Source organism: Castor canadensis, chromosome 4 (genome assembly GCF_047511655.1).
Source record: "Castor canadensis chromosome 4, mCasCan1.hap1v2, whole genome shotgun sequence".
NCBI classification, from domain to species: Eukaryota; Metazoa; Chordata; class Mammalia; order Rodentia; family Castoridae; genus Castor; species Castor canadensis.
This window is the reverse complement of record NC_133389.1, coordinates 40,421,338-40,443,922: the sequence shown is the minus strand read 5'-3', so window position 1 is coordinate 40,443,922 and position 22,585 is coordinate 40,421,338. Positions and strand designations below refer to the sequence as shown.

General features: G+C 35.6%; 1 protein-coding gene across 14 annotated transcripts in view; it reads left to right on the top strand.

Annotated features, from left to right (window-relative positions):
- Dtna (dystrobrevin alpha) overlaps positions 1-22,585 on the top strand; it is a 345,657-nt gene that overhangs the window by 144,560 nt on the left and 178,512 nt on the right. For 7 of the 14 annotated variants that reach the window (XM_074070014.1, XM_074070017.1, XM_074070016.1 and 4 more), the window contains exon 2: positions 15,042-15,171. The exons of 5 other annotated variants lie outside the window; for them this stretch is intronic. The gene's annotated coding sequence lies outside the window, so the exon portion shown is untranslated. Of the gene's footprint in view, positions 1-13,541; positions 13,651-15,041; positions 15,172-16,317; positions 16,355-22,585 lie in introns of all 14 variants that reach the window. 2 more of the 14 variants (XM_074070019.1, XM_074070015.1) reach the window with 2 other exon arrangements.

Here is a 22,585-nt window from a genome sequence, read left to right as displayed (position 1 = left end):
TGGATTTGGGATGAGCTGACAATCACAGCTAACCCCTTCCTTGCTGAACTTCCCAGCAACCGATAAAGTCTTAGAACAGACAGGATTTTGTCTCTTCATGACAAAACTCCTCAGTTATAAAATCTAGAATAAAGAGGAGAAAATTCTAATTATTAGATATTGAAGTCCATTTTTAAAAACTACTACAATGTAATCATCTAAAACTGTAGTGAAATGAAGTCAACAGTATATTCTATATAATCAATATTACTTAAAACCCAATACTGGAATTAGATAATAGAAAGCTATTATTCTGTAAACACTGTAAGTTTTTCTTAGCTCACTTAAGTTCCTCCGGCTTTTGTATATTTTCCAAATATGGTACTACTTTTTTTGTTGCTCAGAATCACTTGTCAAGAATTAACACTTAGAAAAACTTGTCAAAAAGTAAAATGTGATACAAATCAGTCAATTTCCTTTCAACATTCAGACTGAAAGAATTAAAACTCAATTTCCCTAGAGAGTGGTAAAAATATTTTGTTTTTTTTAATATTTATGTAACTATTTATATAATGCTTAATGTCTTTTTAATGAGAAAATAAAAATATATGAAAAAATCATTAAGATACTAACCTGCTAATTTTTCTTTACAGAATTCCTGTAATTTTAAATGAATCCACTACAGTTTACATGCATACATCATTCTCCATTTAGAGAAGGAACAGTGATTGTAGCAGAGAATGACAGGTTGTTCTCTAGACATCTTCTCAGAGATCCATCTCAATTTCTGAATTTAATAGACAAAACTATGTTATTTATTTGGGATGAAGAAGAGACACTGAATGGTTCTGAGTGAAAAAACATTTGAGGAATTTCATCCTCTTTCAACCAGTTCAGGAGCCATTAATACACTACCCAACTTTTTTTATTGGTAGAATGAATACATCTATGGACAGTGGTTCCAAATGGCTTAGCCATCATTAGTGCACCTCTTCTCAGCTGGCTGTTTTCCAGCTGTGCTCACAAGAATTAAATTCAATAGTTGAAGTTAAAATAGATGAAAGAAACTTAAGAATAAGAGATAGGTGACTTTGGAGTCCCAAGTTGGCATCTTTTCTACTATAGGACTCCCAAGTTCCTGAAGTAGAATTTGACAAAGAAGATGATGAAAGAATCTAAGTGATGCAGCTCATTCAAAGCCTGAAGCTGAGAAGAACAGAATGTGCAACAAGCTTCTAGGGACCCTCAGTACTAGCCAAAATTGAGAGTGATAATTTAATAACAGTGATACACCATACTCAAAGCACAGAAAACATATTCAACCAAATCTAGAAAGTATGACTTTTCATTTATTTAAATATTCAAATAATATTTTTCTTTTATCAAAATACTTATTATGCCAAAGTTTAAACCCAGTGAATATGATACAACCTTGAGCATAGTGGCTCACCACTCTCAAGAGCATCTAAGTCAGAACAACTGAAAAGTTTAGGGACCTACACCAATTCATTTCTACAGAGCTCATTTTATTCTTTTATAAAAGTAGCAAGGGGAAAAACATTTCTTGACATCTTTGACAGTGCCCTTTCTTTCTTAGTGTAGTGGTCAGAATTAAATAACTATGACAAATGTCCTTTCACTCTTGGACCTAGTGCTTAGGCCTGTTGGGGCTATCTCTTAGTGGTATGGCCCATGCTGTACCATTCTTTGGCTTAGAGAGCTAGAATCTTTGGATCATCACTTTAATTGGAATTCTGAAGCCTGTACTACTTTAATGGCTACGACCATGGCTCTTCTTCCTTTCCTAGTCCTACATGTGTGCTCAAATGTGTCATATGTGTGTGTATGCATATGTACACTATACTCAAAGGGTATAATACCTAATACCTTCTAAAAGCAACACTGACCAATAGAAATAGAATGCAAGTCATATATGTAATTTTAAATTTTCTAGTAGTCACATTTTTAAAAAGTTAAAAGAAGGTGAAAGTAATTTAAATAATATATTTTTGTTTAGCCAAATATGTCAAAATATTATTTCTGTCTATACTCAATAAAAAAGTTACTAATGATATTTAATTTTTTTCAGCACTGTGTCTTTGAATTTGGGTGTACATTTTATACTAAAAGTACATCTCAATTTGCACTGACTACATTTCAGTTTTTCAGTAGCCACAATTGTCCAGTGACTACTGGTTGGTCAACCCAGGTCATGTCTCTCTCTTAGCACAATATCCCATTTGAAATCACTGACTTCTGATTATTTCAGTTCTCAATCTGAGTATGTCTTGCTTTACAGAAGAAATGCATATATATTAATATTTAATGTGGGTCCTAAAACACCACACACACACACACACACCCTCATGGTTTAACATCTGGGCACTGATGAACTATCCAGATTTCCATCTACACACACCTGAAAAATAAATACTTCCTCCTGTACTTTCTGAAGATGCATGTGTGTGACCTCGCCTGTGCTTAGGCAGTTACTGTATTTAGTGTTGTCAGAGCTGCTGACTCATGGCCTTTGAATGGCGCTGCTGCCCATGTAACCACTTGACAGAATGACAATAATGGCCGCCTACAGCTTCTGAAAAGCTGACCTTGTAATAACATCCACATTCTTTTGATTGCTTTTGCTGACATGTTCTCAACTCAAAACTGTTTTTAAAACCAGAGTATAAGGAAGTGTTGAGCTTCTAGAAGCAAATGTATTTCAGTTCATTAAATTATCTGAGTGTGTCAAGGAGGGCCAAACAACAAAGAATATCCAGAGGGAATCATCCTTGAAAGTTGACACCTGAGCTACAGGCATATAATACCTGGGGACAAGGCGGTATCCAAGTGAAACAAAGCAGTCATGAGGGCTATTGTTTAACTTCCTTAGGATTCCTTATTACCTCTGTATTACTGGCTTATTTGAAATTCAATTTACTTTTTCAAAATTGCAAAATTTATCCTACTCCCCACCTTAAAACTATTTTCCTCAAGTGAAACTTCTAAACAAAGGACATAAGATGACCTCCATTAATTAGTAAGTACTAAGATACTATTAAATACTTAAAACAAGGATCAAGTTAACAACAATAACTGATAGATACTGCTCTAGTTAGTGGGTAAGTTGACCATCAACACTACACTCATCTATCCACACAAATCTCGATATGTGCCTTCCAGCCAACATGATGCACTACTGTCCCTGCCTTCTGTTAGAGTGCAAGTTTTTAGATTCTTCCCTTTCCTTTCTGTTGACAGGATCCAGAATTCTTGCATCTTACACTCTTTCTGAGTTGATTTCCCTGCTCCTTCTTTCTGTCATGTTTATCCAAGAATCTATCTGCACTCACAGTAAATTTACCTTGTACATGCATGTCACACAGAATAACAAGATTTTGTTTTGTTGGATTTAGTGATGAATGTGAGTTTCACATAGATTCAACTTTTCTATCAGCATTCAGTTGCTGTTTTGGCAGGCTGTAACCACTAGAGGGAATCAGAGGCGCCTCTCTGTTCCTAGTTCCCATCTGCCCTGACCCAAAGTGAGGAGTGGTGACAAAGATGGGTCAAATGCATACTTAAAGATCCTTGAGATGAGGAGGTAGATGAAGTTGTGTCGCTGGAGAAATCCAAAATGTGGCAGCCTTCAAACCCTGCCAACAGATTTTATTTGGTCTACCCAGCTGGAGGCAACACTTATAAATTTAAAGATGGAACTGGAGAAGATCATCTTAAGTGAAGTTAGCCAGGCTCAGAAGCCCAAAAGCCACGTGTTTTCTCTCATTTGTGGAAAACAGACCTAATACAAATACAGCAATATTATGAAAAACAGGTCACGCTAAGGGGAGGTCACATAGGAGAGGGAGGGTAAAAGAAGGAAGTTAACAAAACATAAATACAGTTAATGTGCTTTCTATACAAGAATGAATATAGAATTTTTATGCTTGTTGAACCATAAGAAGGGGACTAAGGTAGAAGGAAGAAAAATAGAGATGAACCAAATCAGGTTATAATACATATATACATGGAAATACCACAAGGAAACTCCCTGTGTAGCTATCTTAAATAAAAATATCACTTTATCTTTGCAAAATCACAGAACAGAAAGGTGGAACAGGTCCTGTCTGAGAGGGTAGGTACTAGTAGGAGTGGGGAGGAGGTGGAGAAAGTGTGTGGGAGTGTGAATATGGTGCAAATACTGTGTACACATGTATGTAAATGGAAAAATGAGACCTGCTGAAACTACTGCAGGAATGGGGGTAGAGGGATAAAAGAGAATGATGGAGGGAGTAAATTCAAGTACAATATATTGTAAGAACTTTTGTAAATGCCACAATACACTGCCAGCACAATCAACAAAATTAATTTAAAAAAATTTTATATGTGAAAGTCTGGATTTCCACCCTGAACTTTTAGGAAGATGTGTCCAGTTCATGTGTGCCTCTATGTGGTGCTGTCAGTGGTGGCTTCCTCCTATAAAGGCACACATGCTCTTCATTTCAGCTTCATTGCCCCCACTTCCAACTGTTTGCCCAACACTGACAGCAAGTATGATGTGCCACTTATCAAGTTTATGCTTTTGCATTTTTAGGGTTGAGATCTAGATTTTTTTTTGTACTCACATGTATTTCAAAAGGGGTAAAGAGGAAAAAAATCGAACAAACCTCTTATAATTTCAAAGACAATGAGAGAATGTTTATTTTTGAAGCAGTGAAAAATATTCATACGGGTAAAATATGTAGATGTGGTGTGTCTGGGTCTCACCTACTTCCTTCATTTAGGTCAGCTGGATGTCCTGATGAGATTAGAATTTCCTATCACTAAGTTTCTCCCAAATGTCTTCTTGTGAGAGTGCAACACACGTTTGCTCACATGGACACACACACACACACATATACACGCTCACACGCGCTCTCCTCCATCTTTGTTAAGGCAACACCTGCTTCCCCTCTTTTCACTTAAGAGTTCATTTCCTTAAATTCAGTTTTCTCCACAAAGTTGTATATTGTGGAGAACTGAGATTAGGAAATAGAGGCAATGTTTCAAGGAAGACATTACTCAAACATTTGTTCTAGGCCTTAGGCAAAATGGGTCCCTGTGACTCCTGGTGGTCTAACTAACTATCTGACCACCAGGAGTTAGGGTGACCACTTGGTAATTTCCGCTTTCCAAACTTAGTGTGCCAGATGACATTCAGGACTTTGGAGATTTTTGGACCCATCAAAACACCATCTCTCATGTATCACCACTAGCTTTCAATACAGAGAAATGTTTCTCATGACTGACTACACAAGGATTTGCAAAAGTCAACATACAAGGGGCAAAGTATCAATCTGTGTACTCAACAGGGCATGTAGCTTGGACTCATAGTAGAAAGGTCAAACTTAAATTTGGATTTGGGAAAGATAAGCAAATTCCAACAGCTGATAGGCAGATTTACTCACATCATTGCTTCTTGATCTCAAAAAGAAATGAGAATATAAATATTCCTAATCATGGTTAACATTTGTTAATTTTGCTGTGTGTCAGGCCCTTTGTGAAGCGTTACCCTTCAATCTTCAAGAGCAACTCTGTGAGGTCAGACCTGTATTACTCAGGTCTATTTTAGATGTGTGGGAGGCTTGGAGTAGAAAAGAAACTTGCACAATAGTATAGAGAGGTATAATCAGTAATGATGTAAGAGTTGCTTTGTCCAACTTTACAGGTTCCACCCAATCACCTTAATATATCCTTTCATTCTATGGCAATGATTCTCAAACTAAAGTCCCCAAGATGCTGTCAAAGGGTCCTTGACATCAAAACTATTTTAATACTTAATCCAACAGTTGCATTGATAGCATAGAAGAGATGGTGGATAAAACTGTTGGAAACTTATTAAAAATAAAGACAGTAGCAGCAAACTCTACTAGTAGTCATTATATTCTTTTACTACAATGTACATGCATTTAAAAATAAAAGGGAACAACAACAGCAAACATTTTATTAAATCTTGAAACCTTAATACACATCTTTTTATAGTCATTGTCAAGAAATGGAAAGTATGCACAAAACACATTTGAAATACATTGAGTTAAAATAATTGTCTCCAAGTATGATTTTTGGAGCTGCAAGCATCATAGCCACTTTTTTTTTTATAGAACAACATGTTTACTTGAAAGATCAAATGGCAAGCAAACTATGATTATTCAGACATGGGAATTTGTCAAATATTGTCTTGGAAATTAATGAAGTGAACTTGATACTTAGAAAAAAACAACTGGTGAATTTCTGCCAATGATGACATTAAAACTTTCCAGTAGGTATTTGAGTTTTGGAAAGCCTGCATCTGTTTCCATGATCTTGATAGCTTCCCAATACCCAAACTACTTTTCTGATGGGACTGATGGTGATATTGACAAAATGATATTTTTCATGATTGAGAATGAAATGTATCAACCTTAGGAATACCTGCAGTCCCCAATGAACCAATATTTTCCTAATGACAGATGCATGATGTTGTAAAATCATATATAAGTTAAAAAGCCTGTATAAAGTATGACATCACGATGGGCTTTAAAGTAATGAATTACTCAAAGTTCAATTTGGTTCAGATCCCACATTGCAACTCACTTTTAAGGAACAAACATGAGTTGAGTGTCAGTGTTGTATCAAAGACAAATATCCACACTAATCTGAAAGGAGGCAAAAATACTCTGCCATTTCAAAGTTTTATTTTCAAGTTTTAATCTCTAATAAGGTAAATATTAACATACAGGATGAAAAGGTTGAGAACCTCTGATGGAGACTACAGTATCACTTTTTTTTGATCCCCAGAGTAGCATGACAACATACTGATATTAAATTAAGTGATATACCTTTTATCTTCATTTTTTAGAAAAATAAGAAAAAATCTTATTCCCTTTCAATCAGATGAAAATGTGGATCAATCCCTATCAGTCCTCAGGTGGCTCGTGAGGCTCCCAGCACAAGAAAGGTCAGCATCCAAGGTAGAAGTGCGCCACTAAAGGACAAGGTCTCAGCAGAATCCCAGAATTAGATGTTCCACCTCTTTATGATTTCCAGAAAAAGCACTTTTTGTCTAAGAAAACACCTACCATATTTTGTACATAAATAAATAAATGTTTTCCCTGGAGAAACAAGATGTACAATGCAAGCAACAACAACCAAATAAGAATCTGGTTTTTGTGCCACCGAAATTTCATTCAAATAATTGCTAAGTCTCCATGCATGTTATTTTATGATAACAAGCCGTATGGTTGGGTTTTTATGCATAGAAGAGAAGAGTAATTTTTAAAATCATGAGAGATTCCATGTGCTCAGTACAAGTTCAATTCAGAATATTTGTGGCAAGTATACTACTCTTCATGTAAACATTCACTCTCCTTTCATTTTGTCCTATTTTTATGTCACTAACAGAAGTGAGAAAAGAGCTTATAAAATCCACTTTCTGGTTAGGTTTTTTTTTCTATAACTAGTTTCATGAGTGTCTTTTTTTCTTTCTTCCTTCTTTCCTAATTATTTTTACATCATGATAAAGATTGAAACTGACACAGTTGTACCAGATCACATTGTATCATTAATCTCTTAGAAGTACACAGTGGACTTCTATATCAAATGAATGAACATAAACTCTGAGCAAGATTCAAAGGTTGCTTTTTACCAGGGAGATTTCAATAGGATCTGTGATATACCTGTACATGCAGCTAATTAAAAAATTGTCTTTTAAAAAATTAATTGGAAACTTTGACACATGTTCTTAACCTTCAAAATTCAGTTTAATTTTCTTTTTGACCAATTTGACAGTAGTACTGAGATGTAAGAGACAAAAGACTGAAGTTGGGTAAGCATTTTTTTCTTAGTCATCAAAAAATATGTAGATCTTTCTGCCTTCCTTGGGATTAATTTCAACATGGACAGCTTAAAAGTTTAATGAATTCATCACTGTAGGATGTCACTTACCTATACTTGGTTTTACTTGCATATTGTCCTATTTATGTTCATACAAGGAGATTTTAATTTAAGATACTTAAGATTAGTAATTATGTATGTAAATAAGATTCATTGGGTTTGAACTTGTATTTTCCTAAAATATACAAAATGAAGTAATCATTCTGTTTAAAAATGTTTTCTGAGAAGATGACTCCTATTTTTAGGCATTTTGGGATACTCGAGTTTTATATAGTAGAAGTTTTTGTGACAAAATAAGCTCAATTATAAAAGTAAAATCAAGACTACTATCTTATCCTGAAATGTAGCGGAAATGCATTCTGTATGAATGTGTGTATAAAATACTTGAACAAAATGAAGCATTCAGTGACTGTTACTGTGCCATCTCCCTATCTTTTTATATGCTTTAATTAGCAAGTTAAATAAAAATAACCTCATGGCTATAAAAAGAGGAAGTATTTTGCTGTATGTATACAGACCACTAGCAATAGAGGACAAAAAAAGTCTTTTAAAAATTTGAATCCCTCAACTTGTTTAAAATTTTGTGTTATGGGCCAAGGGTGGTCTGCTCAAGTGGTAGAGTACTTACCAGACAAGCTCAAGGACCTGAGTTCAAATCCCAGTTCAGAAAAAAAAATTATGCGTTGCACATGTACATATACGTGTGTGTGTAAACACACAATCTACATTTATATGCATATGTTAAAAATTGGAAGTAAATGTATAAAATCTTATAGGGACTCCACTTGGGTGGAATATGGATGATAACACTTTCATAATATGTCATATTTCTACCTGTCCTAAAAAGAACACTTAATTCTTCAAGTTACCTGCCATCTTGTGTTCTATTTTAAATTAAACTCGCTTTTTTCATAAATATTAGCATATAAGCTAATTTTACTTACATTTCTTATTTTAACAAGAAAACAATGTATGGGCACTCAAGTGCATTGTTAGCAACTGAGTTCCTCTGCCAAGGTTGCCCAGTATGATATAAGTCGCTAAACATGTCTGTTTTAAAATTCAGAAATCATCTGGATAAGCCACTGCCATCACCTCTAAAAGGATGCAGCAGAAAGAAACAGGAAGACAGTTCCTTAAGGGGAGATGCTATGTGAGACACAGAGCTGTGCCCTTTACAATCACCTTCTCCCTTCTCAGCAGCTTTAAGACAGTTGACAGAATACCTAACTGGAGCGATGTTGACAGGCAAGCTATCATAGTTCTCAAGAGTTCCTTACCGTCAGCAGGCGTCTGGCTTATGGTGTGAGGAATCCTGTATTCACTGCTTCATGAATGTGTCCATTTGTTTTGACAGCTGTTTTGTCCAAATGCTATTCTCTTTTTCATCTTACTTTAGCCTAAGTGATGAAGTATGATTTTTTCATCCCAGTTTATAAACTATCAAGAGTAAATTGAATTCTGGGCTACTATCATATAATGTTCAAATATCCTGTTCCTGTTATATCATAGGACACAAATATTAAAGCAGGTAACTGAACAAGCAAGGCATGACAGTGGTTCCATTTCCCCTGTATGGACATCTAGAATCAGAGTATACCCATGTTTCTATGATCAAAGTACCATATTTTGACAAGAAAAATTGCAGGTCTATAAGCAATTCAGATATGAAATTAGTTTCCCTGATTATTTGGTCAAAGATGTAAAAACATTCACAAAAATGAGGTGGCCACACAGGATAAGAGCATATTCAACCAGTCCCAACATTGCTTCCCATGGTAATCGGATCTCCTAAAGGGAGAGGGGACACCAGACTTGATCTTGCCCTTCCGGAATGACCACACTGCATCTGAACAGGTACACTGTCACAGCTACAGCTACTTTCTTCTAGAAATTTGAGGTTTCAGACTTTTTTTTCATAATAGGAAATATATTCAGAAATCCAAGACTATCCTGGCTCTCAGACTGATAACAAGACTTGAAACAGAGAGGATGTCCAAGTGTCACTAAGCATTAATTTTTGTCTTCAACTTGCAGGTGTCTAGAAAGACCCAAGTGGGCAGTGTTCTACCTGACTCTAATGTAATATCCTTGTTTTTGGAGTAACTCTGGCTTTAACCCTAAGGCTATGAATCCAAATTCATTTTAGTTCCACTTCCACAGCCACTTAGATGGTCCTAGACCAATGACTTAAAAATCCAGTAAAATTATTTGAAATTTATGCCACAACTCTCTGAAGGAACCAGAAAAACACTGAGCTGCTTATTTTCCAACTGTTCCACCATCAGTCAAGCCAACATTTGATGAGGGTTATTAGCTATCATTAAGATGACATGTTAGCGATGATGAAGAAATAAACAAGACAGTCACTGCCCCCCAAGAGGCACATATTCTTATTAAGGGATAAGAAAATACATGGCAATATTCCATGGTAACAGGTGCTACAATGAAAGAATTCAAAGGTTGATTGTGGCAACACCAAAGGCTGAAGTATGGAGGTAGTATAAGAAGGTGCAGGAAGGAACTTACTATGGTAGATAGAGCCAGAGGGAGCTTCAGAAGGGAAATAGGGCTTCTCTTGTGTAGCATGAGGTCTGGAAGGATCTGTGGTGAAATCACAAAACAATATTAGTAATGGGAGAGACTTGAACCATCTACATGAGGTTTTCAACCTAGTACTGGTTCATTTTGAACTAGATTATTATTTGGTAAGGGGGAGGGGGCTATCCTGTGCATTGTAGGATATTAAATAACACCCTGGCCTCTACCTACTTGATACCATTTATATGTACCCTCCCCCACAGTCAAAAATGTCTCAGACATTGTAAAATCTCCCTGGAGTTCAGAACAAAAACATCCCTGGTTGAAAACCACTGGTCTGTACCAATAGCTACACTTTACTCATGAGAAAATGGAGACAAAATTAAACTACTTACCCAACTTGTGATTGGTAGATAGGAAAACAGACTCCAGTCTTCTGATCCAAGTTCAATCTCCCTTACATAGCACCAGAAGAACCTCAGGGACACTCCTGTCCTAAGTTTTTCTTTTCTTCCAGCATTTATTATTGAGAGTCTTCCTGCCACTGTGTTTGCAGAAGAGGGTTAACAAGAATTCTAACTGAGCTCTAGCATGGGGGTGAAATCGTATCATACAATTTGTGAATATGAACCACTCAAAAAAAGCAGGATGTACTTAAGTCATTTGAAATGATTTGAACAAGTAGTTATTGCTTCTCCAATGACTATCATCATTCTTAACCAAACTCCCTTGATAGATACTACAACTTATGTCAACCAACAGTGTCAAATACCAGAAATTACCAAAGGTAACATGTCTGAGAATGCAGTATGGCTTTCCATTTCTGCATTTCACTGGAGCCCCCTGTGCAAACCTATGGTCATGGTCATCACTATCCCAATGATCTGAAATCGCTTTCCTCCTCTCTGAGGTCCAGCAAGTTGGACTCACTCCCCTCCAGCCTCTTCAGTGTAACTAACACAAAAGGAAAGAGTAAGCCTTGGAGACCACTCGCCTCAATGCTCCTTTTAGTATTTAGGCTTCCTATTCGTGTATAATTATGAAGAAAGTAAACTGCCTATTTCTGTTCCTATCTTTTGTCCTCTTTTTTGACTCTTAATTCTAATCTGAACAAAATGCCTATTAATTCTTCATACCCTGATGAAATTATTGTCAGTATAATACAAGTTCAAAGAAGTAAGAGAACAGAGATTGGACCAACTATGCATATGAAAAGGTCACAAATTTAAAATTAAGTAAGACAGTGGAATGTATTTCTCCTTTACTACTTCCATATAATTTCATTTTGTATTTCACTCTAATTTGCTTTTTCTAGGGTATATATGTATAAAAAATCATTTATAAGTCCAAATCACACCTGCAAATCTTTATGATAAAAAATTTCCTCAGATTAAGCATGGTAGCTTGCACCTATACTTCCAGATACTCGGGAGGTGGAGATAGGAAGAACATGGTTCAAGATCAACCCAAGCAAAAAATTTAGCAAGACCCTGTTCCAAAGAATAAGTCAGAGGTGGGCGCCCATAATCCTACCTACTCAGGAGGCAGAGATCAGGAGGATCGTGGTTCAATGACAGCCCAGGCAAACAATTTGAGAGACCGTATCTTGAAAAAAAAGCACAACAAAGGGCTGGTGGAGTGACTGAAGGTATAGGCCCTGAGTTCAAGCCCCAGTACTGCAAAAAAAACAATTAATAATAAGTCAGGTGTGGTGGTGCACAATTGTAATTCCAGCTACACAAGCATACATAAGAGGATTGTAGTTTGAGGCCAGGCCTGGCAAAAACTGTGTGAGAGCCTATCTGAAAAACAACTAAAGTTACAAAGAGTGGAGGTATGGCTCAAGTGTTAGAGCACCTGCCTAACAAGTACAAGGCCCTGAGTTCAAACCTCAGTACTACCACAAAACAACAAAATCATTCCTCCTTAGATTTCAACTTGGTGACAATCAAAAATACCATTCATTCATTGATTTGTTTGTTCATACAGTAACTATTACTGCAGACCTACTATGAGCTAGCCATCATTGTAAGCATCAAGAGTGCAAAAATGAACAAAGTTCTTGCCTTTGTGGGGCTTATATTTTAGTGCAAAGAGTCTGTGAATAAAGAATCCTGGAGATGGTGGAGACAAGCAGGAAAATCTTGCAAGGTAAAAAATAGAGGACAGAGTGCCGTTTTAGGGAGGAAGACCCATAAGGGCATAGACATGGACAGCAAGGTGAATATGAACTCTGCTTCAGTCTCATATTTGACAGCTTCCATGGAACTGGAGCTGGGAGTGACCTTATTCCAGCCTTGTGTAACGAATGCATGTGGTTCACCAAACTCCTTTGCAAATGATTACCAAGCCTTTAGTTAGATTGGTAATGTTAGTGCGAAGATCATTGGCTGTTTGCATGTGGCCTATCTAATTTGAGTGAATTTTCTTATTAAAGCAAAAACCTGCCTCCTGCAACTTTCATCCAAAACCCATATGCCTAAAATATGGCATCTGTATTTGTGATGTGGCAGTTTGTGATAAGTTACTGACTCCTAATTCTAAACTGAACCTTGCCTGGAAGTTTCTTGGGGAGCTAAATTAAGGAGACAGTAGTTTTATTTTATCTCGTGGCAGTAAATTTTAACTTCTAGTCACACTAGAAATTTTAGGTTAGCCAACCTAGAATTTAAGTTAGCTGACCTAGAATTTAAATACAAATTTAAGGAGAGAAAGGTATAATTTTCTATTCCCACCCAGTGTTCATGTGAGAATTTTGCTTTGCAAGTGTCCAGTAAGGCTACAGGAAGAGAGAGAGAGAGAGAGAGAGAGAAAGAAATAGATGGCTTCAATTCATAGGGAGTTTGGGAGTCAGTCACCCTCAGGTTCAAGAGTAGAAAGTATTGTCAATGTTAAATTCTAGGAACCACTCAGGGAATCGAAGACAGGAATAGTTAGATATGGATATGCCCACAGATTGGACACGTGCTCTTGATCCCTGCCCATGAGATCCAAGCTGAAATGGGGCCAAATCTTGGTGGAAAACGAATGGCAAAATGAAAGCCAGCTCACACCCAAGAACTCATCCAAGGTGGGATTTTTATTAAAATGGTCTCCTTCCTATTTCCTTGCAGTCCAGGTTGACCTAGGGACCTAGGCAAAAAACAAACATATAAAGGACCCAGCCAGAGATTTACAAGTAGAGAAGCAACAGCCAGCAACAGGATCCTAAGCAGTCACTAGGTCAGTACCAAAGGATTTCGTGATTCTCTATTGCCAGATAGAGCTAGATGAAAGATTATCTCTGTGTGCTCACTGTAAACATACATATGTACTATACAAGTGGTATTGTATAAAAAAATACAAGAGTGTGTACATTTCTATTGATTTCCTCATACTGTGGTATGGAGCTGATTTATAGAAGAAGACAATATTTTTAATACATAACTTATTCCTAAATACATAGGTTTAACTTACCCCATCCCTAATTTAAAAAAATAATAATAGCATGTACTTTAAGAAAACAAAAAATAGGGCTAGGGGTGTGGTCCAAGCAGTAGAGCACTTGCTTAGTGTACCTATAATCACAGTTTAAGGCCAGCCTGGGCAAAAAGTTAGGGAGACCCCCATATCAACCAATAAGTTGGACATGGTGGCATACAGCTGTAACCTTCCTATGTAGGAGGTGTAAATAGGAGAATTGCAATTCAGGCTGGCCTTGGCAAAACAACACGAGACCCTAGTTAACAGATGACTAAAGCAAAATGTAGAGGGGGCTCAAGTGGTAGAGTGCCTGCCTAGCAAATACAAGGCCCTGAGTTCAAACCCTAGTACCACATGCATAGCTGAAAGTACTAATTACTGTAGTATTTAACTCAAATAATGCCAAGTAAGTGTATATATATATATATATATATATATATATATATATATATATATACACACACACACAGGGAAAGACTGTTGGGTCCTAATGTGACAGAATAAGGAGTAACTGTATAATGAAAATTTCTTTATCTCTATTTTAAAAAATCACATGAAATAATGAACATATCTAATTATTTGGATTAAAGAAATGATTTATTGTTATAAAATAAATAAAATAACAATATATCTTTGCTGTAGCCACTTCCTGTGGGATATTTACTTACATCTGCTCAAGCTTAACCAATTAAAGAATATAATGGCCTGAGGACTCTGACCTCAAGAGTAATTTCCTTGACTTTAGAAGGAATTAGGTTGATACAATACTCTACAAAATTGCCTAATGGGAAAATGGAAGACTCCATGTTCTCCCATTTCTGGGTTCTTAATCAGCTTAAAGCAAAGAGCTGTGTTGAGGACCCCAAGGTTCCCAGCACTCTGTTACTCCCCAGCTGCTTCATCTTGGATGGTCTTCTCATCCTCTGAGCCTGACCATCTTCATCTCTTAAAGAATTTCTGGCAAACATTATTCTAAACATTTCTTATGGTAAACTCAGAAGCAGGGTTCTGAGTTTTAGAAATTGTAAGTAGTGTATGACAGCTCTGCAAATTAACATATGTCTTAAATCTGCTAATCCTGGCTCCCTGTTTCTATAAGAAATATGCAATTGTGAGTTGCTTAGCTCAACAAAAGTGTTTTCTCATTGCAGATAAATAGAATTTACCAGTTGCTGGATGAAGCACTTGGGAAGTCTTTAAATATCATAATCAGCTGCCATTTCAAACAAAAGAAAATAAATGGTTTTGGAAAGTCCATGCTGTTTCTTCATTGAATTTTAGGTGAGTGTTTTGAAGAATTTAAGATGGCCATTAAGCTGTTTCCTCAGAAAGTGCTTCTCTCCTGTACATGAAAAGAAAATGGGGTTAAATAGCATCAGTGCCTTACAGTTGTGTACATTCAGTGAGGTGCCAGACAGTGAGACTTAGCTTCTGGACCTTTTGTTTATTCATTAATATTAATATCAGAAACTGTCTGGACTGAGGTTATACAGTCCTGACATCTCTTTCTGTCTTCTATTAGGTAAAGCCATAATACTTTATTCTATTCCAAAAGTTACCTTTTTTGTAAAATATAGGAAAATATTTAATATCACAGTAATAAGCCAGAATGAGAGAAAACCATGTTGTAATGACATAAAATGAAGGAAAATTTGATAGTGGTAGTGGTGGCTTAATCCCTAATGCATCTGTGAGTTAGATAAGGATCACATTGCAAAAACTGACTATTGGGGGATTTATATCACCTGAATTAAAAGTAGGACATGGTTAAGGTGAGGTGCACAAAATTTTTAAACTGCTGTGTACAATTAAGCATAATCATGAATGTGCACACACACTAAGCTTTGTTTTGTCTGGCTGTAAAATGAATAAATAAATACATTTTATATCATCATGCATGATTACCCTTCCATGCTACAGAAGACAAAAGCCTTCGAGTTGATGCTTTAATATTAGTCTGAAATATGTTGCTTCATTTCAGCAGAACAGAGAGGAATGAGGAAATCTAATGGTGGTCATATTGAGGAACTGGTTTGGTGTTCCATTTCCTCCTAAAGCCAGTTTTCAGAGTGGTTTTATCATCTACTTTGAAGAAGAATGATTTTCAGAATAGTAGAATATACCTATGTTCAATTCTAAAAAAGTGATGCAACTGGCAAAGCACAAATCATTCTCTAAGTCTAATTCAAAAGGTGGGCAGGCTTGCTTTACACTTCTTTTATGTGGGCTAAGCTGTTTAATTATTTTAGAGCAGTCAAAATACAATATAAGTCAAGCAACATTAAGACAGTGTTGAAGACAACTTTGTCAATGTTGTTGACAATTTGTAGACAACTTTGATTAAAACTCAGTTTTTAAATTAACCATCAATTTTAAATGAATGATATAAGAGATTTAAAATGCATATAAGAAAATGACTTTTGACAGACACCAAAATACCCTCTATATTAACTTCAAACTGAAGGTAGGTGATTCTATCATAATCTTAAGGATATATAAATTTTCTTTGTTGAAATGGGATGTAAAGCTAAAATGATGATTTCATTTATTTTTCAATATGTTTGTTGAATGTAGTTCTCACAAGCTAAATTTGGTGCACTACAAAAATATCAGTAAACCAGTTTGCCTAGTGTAGCAGCTAATGAAGAAGAGAAAATGAAAATAAAAAACTTACATTCTGAGCTCTCTATTCTCCGTTTGAGCCCTCTGTGTATGTTGTTAGCTTCAAGTCCATTTTTTGCCCTACCCCTACTCTGTTTGCTCCATAGGGACTGACCCCTGTGGGCTGTTTTCCAGCTCCAGCTCTTGCCTCCTGCCTCTCCAAGTGACCTTGAACCCTGAACTCCAGTAATACCACCTTTTCCCTTTGTCCTTTAAGAATTATAGGTGTCATGCCTTTGGCTTCCTGCTATTACTAATATTCACTTCTGAATTCTTCCATCATTGGTGTATCCATTTCCTGGGATTCAATTTCATCAATATTAAAACTCCAAAGCATTTTCCCTTCTCTCGGTTTTTTCATTTTTTCCCAACATTATTGGAAAAAAGAGAATAGGGATAACTTGCTATCCCCAGAAAAATAAATGATTCCCAGGAAATTAATTTCAATTTAAAAGTAAAGTTGAGTGGATTTTTCTTTTATTTACAAAACACTTTAAGACATTGAGATATATAGACACAAAGTGTACAAGTGAGCGTACACCTTTATGAATTTTCACAAAGCGTACAAGTGAGCGTACACCTTTATGAATTTTCACAAAGCGTTTCCTTCCAATCAAATCAAGAAGTAGATGATCAACAACACCCCTAGAAATCCCGCTCATGGTTCCCTTCCCATTGACCCCCTACCCAGAGGAAACAAGTGGTTTCCTGGTTTATATCACCTTCAGCTACGTTTGCATATTCTAGAAATTTTTCTGATAGAACTATATAGTATGCTTTGTGGTTAGGAATCATTCATTTTTTCCTTTATTTTAAGGGTAGCAAACTTTTTATAGTTATATATGGTTCATAGGAGAACTGAAAATAAGATATAGGCAATTCCTATATAATCCCTGCCACTTACATGAACAACCTTCCAAACCATTAACACCCGACTAGAGTGGCAGAGTGGTTCATATTTTATAATTAAGGAACCTACATTGACACACCATATCACCCAAAGTCCATAGTTTACATTAAAGTTCATTCTACGTACTAGTGTACATTCTGTGGTTTTGACAGTTAGATGATATTTATATGTCATAATATATCCACCTTTTATATAATATATCCACTGTTACGGTATTATACAGAGCAGTTTCACTGTCCTAAAAAATTCTCCCTCTCCACTAACCCCTGGCACCACTAATCTTTTTACCTTCTCTGTAGTGTCTTTTCCAGATTGTCATACAGGTGAAATCATACATAGTTCATATCATTTTATTAATGAATAATATTCCTATTGCCTGGATGTGCCACATTTTATTTATCCATCCACTTACTACATAACATTTTGATTGTTTTTAAGTTCTGGCTATTATAAATAAAGCTGATATATACATCTTTGTATATATGGTTTCATGTGGACATAACTTTTCAATTCATTTGGGTAAATACCAAGGAACATAATGGCTAGTTCATATAAGATATATGTAGTATTATTAAAAAAAAAAAACCTTCCAAACTGTTTTTCCAAGATCTGTACCAATTTGCTTTTCCACCAGCAATGAGTCCTGTTGTTCCACATTTTTGCTAGCATTTGCCATTGTCAGTGTTTTGGATATTGGTCATTCTGATTGGTGTGTGTGAGGAAATCCCAGGTGACATATGATGTTAAGCATATTTCTTTAAGCCTACTTGCCATTTGTACATCTTCTTTGGAAAGGTGGCTATTTGGATCTTTGGTCCGCTTTTGAATTGGGTTCTTTGTTTTCTTATTGTTGAGTCTTAAGAATTCTGTGTATATTGTGAACAACAATATTTCATCAAACATGTCTTTTGCAAATATTTTAACTAATCTGTGGTTTATCTTCTCAGACTTTAGAAGATTTGGCTTTTATGACACAGAAAAAAATTAATTTATTTAAACTTATTTTCTAAGCTATTCAGTATTGTAACATTAATTTGTGGGTACTAACAAAATCATTGTCACCCTTCCCTTGTTGCACGTCAAATTAATGGAAAGATTCTTAAATTCTTAAGTATATCCCAGATATGCTTTTTACTTTTTAAAATTCACATTTCATAAAACAAAGTCTGTATAATATAAGAATTTCTTCTTAGGTCACCAGCTTTTTCTGACATCCACACCTAACTCTAGAGTTTTTGGTTTATTTAATTATAGATCTTTCCAATTATAGTTGAGGGATCTGATCTCTTTAGTGGTGGTTGTTTGCTATGTTAAAATTTCATATGATCTGAACATTTCACATTTCCTGTAATAAATACTGACTACACTGGAAAGCAAAATGGTAAGGATGCTAATGTCTGTCTTTCTTGCTCGGTAAACAATTTGCCCTGTCTCAACAGTCCTATTCTCTTCTATTCACTCTACTGGGTTTCTTGGTATTAAAGTAGCTTTTACTTAATCATTTTGGTACATCACTTAGTTATGTTATGAAAGTGCCTCGCAATTTTCATTTCCTTCTCATTTATTTATGTAGAAATTTTCTTTTATAATCTTTTCTTATAGGTTATCACAACTGCTCATCTGCCCATTTTAATGTTCTGTGGTTATACTCTAAGGGACATGGTGTCCCTTCTGCCAACTATTTTCATCTATTCATGCACTGTTAATGTTGACCCTGAAATATCTAATTTAGAATCCTTTCAGACAATGCCATCATGAACAGAACAGTAGTACTTGGGCAGAGGGATGACTGGCTTCATTTCATGTGGTTTAAAAGGTTGTGAGTAACTGATGTTACCAAAACAGGTCTTCCCCTTGGTTTGTTACAACACTGAAAATTCTAATCTCTAACATTTTTCTATTATTTATGGAAATGAGATTTTTAAAGATATATATTTTTGAAAGAATACCCTTGTATTGAAGATGTATTTAAAAATACATCTTTCAATAAATTATACTACCTAACACATAAATCTAATAAATTACACTGCAAAGGTACAAACACTCAGTTTTAGATGGTTTGGTGCACATCCGTGGGAAGAGGCTACTAAAATATTCTCACTGATTTTATAATATTGCCTGGAATTGAGAAAAACACCTGTCATTGCAGACAGCTCTGGGGAGAGGAGTGGGAAACAGAGATGCTGGTTCTTACACTAATGGACTATGTTGGGATGGGAGAGTTTAAATTACTGTTGCCCAAACTGAAGTGCTTTAACCATGATGCAGTCTGTAGCACTACTGCTGAACTCTACAGAGTGTTGCTTAAGAATAAACAAATATGTTTAAAGGTGGAAGATATCCTTTCTTGATCTTTGTATCCTTGGAAACTAGAGTAGTCATTGGGGCACTGTAGGTATTTTCTAAATAAATGGTTGGTGAATAAAGGCAAAGACACAAAGCAATACTAACTAGTGTTTACTGAGTTCTTACTTATGCCAGACATTGTATATATACACATGTACTCCATTTCATGCTTAAAAACCCTGTGACACAGAACTATTGTTATCTCCTTTGCTAGATTTGAGAAAACTGAGTTCCAGAGGACTAAATAAATTGGAGGCAAACATTCAAATCTAGACTGTCTAGTTCCATAACCTCAGCACTATAATGATTATACCCACTTCCTCTTATGTGATATAATTCACAAATAATTTGAAAACATAGAAGCAACATTTTTTATGATTTGAAGAGTTGTCATTCCACAGCATTCCTGTATTAACAGACCTTGCAAATCTTGAGCAGTCTTGTTTTGAAAACAAATTTCCTCTTTTCACTATCTTTTCTCCCCTTCTCTTTTATAACATGACTGCCCAAATCAACTTCCTAATTTACATTCAGATCTCATTATTTCCATTACTCAATGCTTGGCTCTTAAATTAACATTGAAAACATCTCCGTGCTCCTTTTATGCCATTTACTTAAGAATATAAAATTTTGAACAGCAAGTTATTTAACCTCTCTGAGCTTCTCCACCTAAACAGATAAGTCTATTTTTGTTTTAAGGACTAGGAAATAATGTCCATAAAACAATAATGCACAGCTCCTGATATATAGTAGACAATATGATCTAGAACAATATTTGTATCTTGGGTTCCTTAGTATGACATAATACAGACACAGTGAACCTCTTTGGGACCCACTGCCTTTGCTCCTCATCAGTTCATCTTTGCTAACAAGGGAATGTCTACACCTTTCCTAAGCCATGTTCTTCCTATCTTTACTTTTGTACATGCTGGTTCTTCTGCTCAGACTCTAAATCTGCCTCACCCACATGCACATTTCAGTGACTTGCAAAATGCTAGTCACTCTTCAAAGTCCAACACAGCTGCTGCCCTTTCCCTGAAGTCATTGATGAACCCAGTGGGTCAACAGTTATTAATCTTACCTATAAATTTACATAGTCTTTGGGCTATTTTTAGGAAATCCACTTCCAGGGTAGAGAACAGAAAGACAAGCAACCTCATTTAATCATTCACAGCATCATGTATAATTTCTCATTAAATGTCTGTCTTCCTTCTGCATTTTTTTCAACAAGGACAAGCACCAGGTGTTATTTTTCGTCTTTGAAACTCTACTACCTAGCTCAGAATAGTCTTTGTTTGTGATTTGAATGAAGTATGGAGAGGAACATTTGGATAGGCGTGAGTGCTTTCAGGGTGGTTAAGATTATACACTTAATCCAGATATTACAAAGAACTCCATTGGAGGAAGAAATCTCACAGAGAGGGCTGAGACCCTCTGTGCCAAGCATAAAGCAAATGCTCCACAGACATTGTCCCTTTTTAATCTTCACCATAATCCCTCAAATTATCTATTATCTTTGTTATTCATATGTGATAACTAGGGCTCCAAAGTTGTAGGTAACTTAAGAATGAAATATTTCTTATAAGTAGCAGAACAGGAATGCTCTTGCTTTCCGCTGTAGCAAGCTGCTACTCTAAAAGGGCTTTCCAGTTTAATTCTATAAGAAGACTATGTATGTTAGACACTGTTAAAATTTTCCACTTAAAATATTTCCTGAGGAGTAAGCTATTTATAAATCCACAGATCTTCTCTCATTGGCAAATAAATTTATGTTTTGGTTGATGCTAAAATTAGTTTTATTTCTGTTCAAATGAGTTTTTAAAATGTAGCACCTTATGGTTCTGTGAACCTCCTTTATAGATTTGAGCATAAGTCTGGAAATGGCAGTATCTTCAGTTGTAGACTAATAGAATTTTGGAGCTAAATGTTATCTGGAATCACCACTAACCCTGAGTCTTTTTAGGGTAAGAATTTCCTTTTACCTCCTGAAGAATATTTATGAAGCAAATATTTATGACTAATTATGGAAGGGTTTAAGTTGCAAAATAAATATTTCCCTAGATATGATGATATTATTAGCTCTTCTCAAGAAAGTACATGTGGTCTGATTTTTAAAATCACACTTTTCATATATTACACAAAAGAATAGTAATTTGTATGAATAAAACTCAAAATTTTCAAAACAATCTTCGGATTGTACTTCAGTTGAAAAAGTCAATATTAATACAGAAGGGTTCCTTCCTTTTGTGAAAAATCCTTAGGATGCATATGCAGTGTTTATGTATACATAAAATGACTATTCATAGGTTAATTCACTCTTTAAACCATTTACATATTTCTCTGGCTCTGTGCTAGGACCTGGGAGTCTGAGTTGAATAAGATATACTTATTCCATGTGATATTGTAGTTAGATTTGCCACATAGTACATCTTAGAATCATGGAACTTAAACATCAGAAACAGAACTTAAACATTCAGATCATCTAGCCCAGATCCTTTAATTTTTCATTTGAGGATACTGAAAATAAGAGTGGTTAATTACTGCCCCAGTAATGAGCCCAAATCCAAAACTAAGACTTGTCTGAATCTCCCACCACTCAGCTCCTCTCTTCCATGCAACTGATTAGCCAATATCCCTGTATTCTTGATTTTATTTTCCCCCATGAAAGTCTAAAGAGACAAGATTGAGAAAATGATGTTATTTGGGGTTTGTATATAATGCATAGAAGCATATTTACTATTCTTCAAATATTTATTGCAAATTAGCTATCATTATAAA